Below are 6,000 nucleotides of genomic sequence, written 5' to 3' on the forward strand. Positions count from 1 at the left end.
CGATGACTATCAGCAATAGATTTATAATGTTCATTGTTCAAGTTGATCTTTATTCTAATTTCAGAGTGTAGCTCATGTATGTGTTTAGCAAATGCATCAACCTTTTTGCTCAATCTAACCTACAGAGGAAATGGGACAAGATTTATATGCTTTCTAGGACTATATCCTATGATAACCTGAAATGGGCTAAGGCATATGGTCATATTTTTTTAACAACTAAATGCAACATTGGCCACGGGAAGGCATAAACCCCAAGCTATGAAGTGTTTATGTAACGACTCGAAGAATAATGGTATTTAAATGATAAAAGGAAGGGAAATGTAAACTGGCAACAGAAGGAGGTAGTCGAATTCATCGACGACATTGCATTTTGGAAGGAATAAACTGAGAGAAATTTTCAGGACCTCGTTGACGAACACAGGGGATTCGTCAATGAGGGTATAAGAGGACCTTGTCGACGAAGGCAAGATTCATCGATGAGGAAATACCGAGAGGATGATTTTGGGGTTTCTGAATTTCGTTGATGAAGGGGAGAGTTCGTCGACGAATTTTGTATTGACCTCGTCAACAAGATGACATGGCTCGTTGACGTAGGCCACAGTTTAAATAGGCCTAAAATTCATTTTTGGCCGAAATTTTTCGCGTAGAATGTTTCTCTCTCCTACCCTTCGGTCCTCCTCCTTCTCTCTTCGATTTCGCGCCGAATTTCTGCCAATTTGACGATCTAAAGCCACTACGATGCTCCTGAAAAAGTTCTCTGCAAGTCTGCCGAAGCGGATCGTCGGTGGGGCTGAAGTGGAAACCATCCCAAATCTAGGGTAAGACTTTCTACTCAATATTTGGATTTTAGGCAGTTGTAAAAAGTGTTATACACTTAGAAATACTGAACTTTAGTTCTGGGGAATGTTGTTTCCAGGATGTTGAGTTGGGGACCCTGCGGGTGCGAGACAAATTTTCTTAGGGGCTTTTCAGGAATCAGGTAAGGGGATAAACTAAGCTAGTTATTTTAAGAAAATGTATGTATATATAGCATTTTATTTCAGGAAAAATAAATATATCTATTTATATGATTTATATTTGGGAAAATACTGTTGAAAATGATCGTATGTTGAATATGCGAAAAATATGTTAGTTTGGCATGAGTAGAAAATGTTATGAAATACTGTTTTCTGGAAATGTGATTATGATACGGATTTTTTTATAATGGAAAATCGGTGTACGGGCCGAGATTTTTATATGTTTTGCCAGCATACGGGTCGTGCTATGTGTATGATTTGCTAGTGTACGGGCTGAGTTATGGATATATTTTGCCAACGTACGGGCCAAGTTATGGATGTGATTTGCCAGCATACGGGCTGTACTATGCTATGATTTTCTGGCGTACGGGCCGAGTTATGATCAAATGTGAAATACCAGCATACGGGCCGATGATTTTTCATGATATACGTATATATGCAAAATGATATGATTGATCTGATAATTAATGATATGAGATATCCATGTATCGTAGTTTCAGTATATGTTATATGATATCAGAACCTGGTTGGCTTGGTCTAGGCTAGCACTTGCATTGTACCGTTGCTATGTGTCCATGGTCTTCATGATCATGTTATCTATGTTAACGCCGTTGTACGAAGTGGTGTGAGATTGGATGGTCGATGTGGTTTTTAAGAAGTATGTGAGCGCCCCTAGTGTATGGACCAGGTCTGGCAAACCTATCAGACTTACAGACTGTACTTTTGACTTGGCAGTGGTCGACCAACTATTGTCAGGTCCCGCCTTCGGGCCACACAACCCAGTCATGTGGGGGTAATACATGACAACATCCAGCTAACCTACCAGGAATGTTTTTGTATTATTATTATATGAGATGAAATATGTTTATGAAAATGCAGTATATTCTGCCATGTTTTGATGATATATATGTTTTCCTATATTTGACAAAACAGTTACTGAATATGTTCTATATGGTATATGTATAACACGGAATACTCATGTTGCCACACACTGGTATTAGTTTATTTCCCTTACTGAGAGGTGTCTCACCCCAAAATTTTATAAACTTTTTAGGAGCTCGTGATAGAAGAACGGGTAAAGCCCCGCTGATCTAGTACGTAGATCTACCCTTCTAGAAGGGTAAGTATTTTGATAGGGTCAGATATATTTTGTGGAAATGACCCTAAGATATCTTTTTGGGTTGAGTGTTGTATATATATATACAGTGATTGTAGTAACTCTGGTATTATGATGTATGGAATAATGAAGTGTATATGATTTATGTTTCCTGCTGCATAGGCTTCCGTGATGTGTTTCCGATGTATCCCTGGTACCCACGGGTCCAGGTTGATTATGATCTGCTGAGATTTGTGGTATTGATTTTATTATATTTTGAAAAAAAAATGTGAAAATTAAGCAGGTCGTCACAGTTCAACTATGAAACATCTGAATAAGCTACTAAGGCTCCTATCAACTACCTCAACTTGCCAATTGAAACTATATTGCTCTATGTAAGACATGATTACATGATTGTATGCATGTTTAGGAAAGGATGCAATTGTACATTTAGCATGTTTTAACAAAAGTGTTGTATAATTGTGTGATGGAACCATGTTGATCCAAACATTAAACCTTAATTAATGAATCCAATGATGGATCCCCGAAGTACAAGTTATTGCTCTTCGTGTAGTTCTTGAGGTAAGGGAAATCTCATAACTCTGGCGGATTACTCTATGGTTATGAAATGGAATAATATTTAGATGAAATATAACCTAACTAAACAAAGATTCAAAAACCAATTTTGATTAATGTTTGAACAATAAGAACTTATTATGGTACCGATCGAAAAAAAAAAATGGGCATGGAAGGGATGCTAGTACCTTCCCCTCACATAACTGAACCCTTGAACACAAATTTGGAATGTAAACTATAGACTATTTGGTTCCTTAGACCCTAGGATTAGTTAAAGAATAATTAATCGATAGTAATTAGGTAAACTTAACTATAGCTAAGCAAAAAAGGGTAATGACGACTCTATGAACTTACAAAATGCAAGATAAAGGACATTTTACCACATTTTTAGATAATCATCCCCTGTCAAGGCATCAGATGTTGGTCCACACATGTTGACAATATGCTTTTCCTCTATTCCTATGACATTTTCTTGATTTTTATGATAGTGTTAAATAGATTAGTTAACCATATAATTCCTTTATTCTCTAGACATTTCCAAACTTCAATTAGGATGTCCTATGGCCCTAAGCATTTTTTAATTTTTATATTTTTTAAAAAGCCATTATAACTTTAGTAACTTTTATTTTTGTTGAATTTATGAGTCCTATCCCATTTTGATAATGAAAAATCCTAAGTTTCTCACTTGTGCATTTAGTGTTTGAACAGAAAATTCTTTTAGAAGGCATGAATAGTCAAGGTACAAATGGAAGCCATGAGGATCTGAAAGCTCACATCACCTGACTTGCTGCATGGCAAAGTGAAAAGCAAGGAATGAAGAATTTGATTTCTATTGTAATTTCATTAAGTTTGTCTTGTAAAATGTATATCTTGCATGATGTGTTTTGATGCTCAATAAGGACCATAGACGAACCTTAGGGAACCAAACATTTTCTGAAAAACCTTTTCATAAAATGTTATACTCATACACATAGGGTTGATGTGTTTTTAAGGTCAACTGAGGGCTTAAACACAAATTTTTAAGTTGCCCAGTCGACTAGCCTTAGAGGCCTAGTCGTCCGGCTAAACCTCTTGGCCAGAACCTTATTTTAGCAAAGCCCAATCGACCGAACCTCTCAACCCAGTCGACAGGTGTGACCATTTGGCCAATTACAAAAGGCCCCAATTGACCGGTCACATTTATACCTATTGAAGCCCAGTCGACCACCGTGATCATCCGGCAGATTGGATCTTGAGCCATAGTCGACCGAACCTCGGGGATTTGAAAATTTGCCGGATCTTGAGCCCTAGTCGACTGAACCTCGAGGATTTGAAAATTGCCTTGGCCCAATTGACCAGAGCAAGTCCTAGTCGATCGGACCTCTCGGGTAGAGCCATTTTTAAGCTCCCAAACAACTGAAAATTCAAATTTTAATATTAAAATAATGCCCAACGGTCACTTAACAAGTAGATTTTTGAAAAACTCTATAAATACCCTACTCTAAGATCTTTAAACAACTTTTGAAGATATCATATTTTACTCTTGATTATTTGAGCTTTACTACTTGCATTTTATCAAAAAGAAAGCAAACACCTCTACTCTCTTGCTCTCATTCTTTTGAATATTTTTTAAGGGAGCATTTATTCTCATTCACTTCCTTCATTTTCAAATCATTTATTGCTCTTGAGGGTTGTTGAAGAAGCATTCATTTGGGTATTTATTTTCTCATCAAAAGATCATCTACTCTCCTACTTATTTTATTTTAAAAATTTATGAGAACAAGAACCCTAACTTCTCCTACATTTAATTTTGAAAATCATTTTGGAGATATCTCTTGGAGGTTTTGGATCTTTGAAAGCATTTCTTGCAAACTTCATTTTTGAATCAAAGATCATATACTCTTACATCCTCTCATTTATCTCAAAATATTTTTGAGAGAAGAAAACATACAAACTCTATTGAGCAAAAATCCTATCATATAAGAGTGCATGTAGAATTTCATTGTACACACTAGCTTATTTGAGAAGCACTTTGTTGTATCAAGATTCCAATCCTATTTTAATGTTTTTTTTTTCCTAGGGTACCAAAGTTTAAATCTTGACTTACTGATTCCTTTAACTTTCTCCCCTAGTCACTAACTCTTTTGGAGGCAAAATATGTTAATTTTTCTCCTTATCATATTATCAATTAATTTCAAACTCTTTCCCGAGTGTCCTTATATCCCAAGTTGCTAACCTTACCCTAGTTTCTTGTACTTCCTTCCTAACCCTCTTCCATTTTAAAAGGTTTACTTAGCTTGCCCTTGTCCATATTTTGCAACACTCTGGTAGTAAAAGTGCAACCTGTCTTTTCTTCGGGACACTTCAAAGAACCATTGATAAAGAATTCATATCATACAGATCTAACAAGCAAAAGTATGCTGGTTGTTAGCTACCAAACTTAACCTTACTTTGTTTGGGCTTGAGGGTATAAGGGTATTCAGTGCAACATAGACGGAATACAAGTATCTATTTATTGTATTTGTGTGTGTCTCTTCTACTTTTGGGGTTCATAAACAAAGGAAGAAAATCATATTGATGAAAACTTTGTGCTGTGTAGCAGGGACTCGTCGACGAGTGTGCCTCACTTGTTGACGAGTAGATACCAAGACTCAAAAAAATGCAAAAGTTCTGAGATACCGGAGTAGGGAAAAGACTCATCAATGAGTAGTCATACTCGTCGACGAGTGACCTTCTCTCTATCATCGACGAGTGCCCTATGTCCGTTGACGAGTGTTGTCGGCACTCCGAGGAAAATTTCAAATTTTGAATGTGAACGTTGTGACGGTTGGAGATTCGGAGGGAAGCCTCCGAGGGGTTGTTATATATGTCCTTCTAGACATATTTTGATATGTAAATGAAGAAGAGAGAGGGTGAGAGTGTAATTTTTTATCTTCATAGTGAAATCTCTTGCTAATTGCTCCCGTGGATGTAGGCTTTGTCGAACCACGCAATTCCTAGTGTCGTTGCTCTTATCTTTGTTTTCTTTATATTGCTATGGTTGTGGAAGTATTCTGTTATTCTTTATTTAGATTATTGCAAGTGTATGTATGATCATTTACAACAATATTGTTATTTCGTTGTGCATTATTTAGGGGCGTATTTTCTCAACAATTGGTATCAGAGCATTGTTGTTATGGCCTTTACATTGAAGGATCTCTTAGTACAACAAAGTATGGTGATGGTTTATACAGAATTCAACCGAATAGCATGGATGCAACTACTTGGAATGAATTGGGAGCAATCATTCAACTTTGTTTGGCTAATGACGTGTTGAATCACATCATGGATAAG

This window comes from Malania oleifera, chromosome 5, assembly GCF_029873635.1.
Source record: "Malania oleifera isolate guangnan ecotype guangnan chromosome 5, ASM2987363v1, whole genome shotgun sequence".
Lineage (NCBI taxonomy): Eukaryota > Viridiplantae > Streptophyta > Magnoliopsida > Santalales > Ximeniaceae > Malania > Malania oleifera.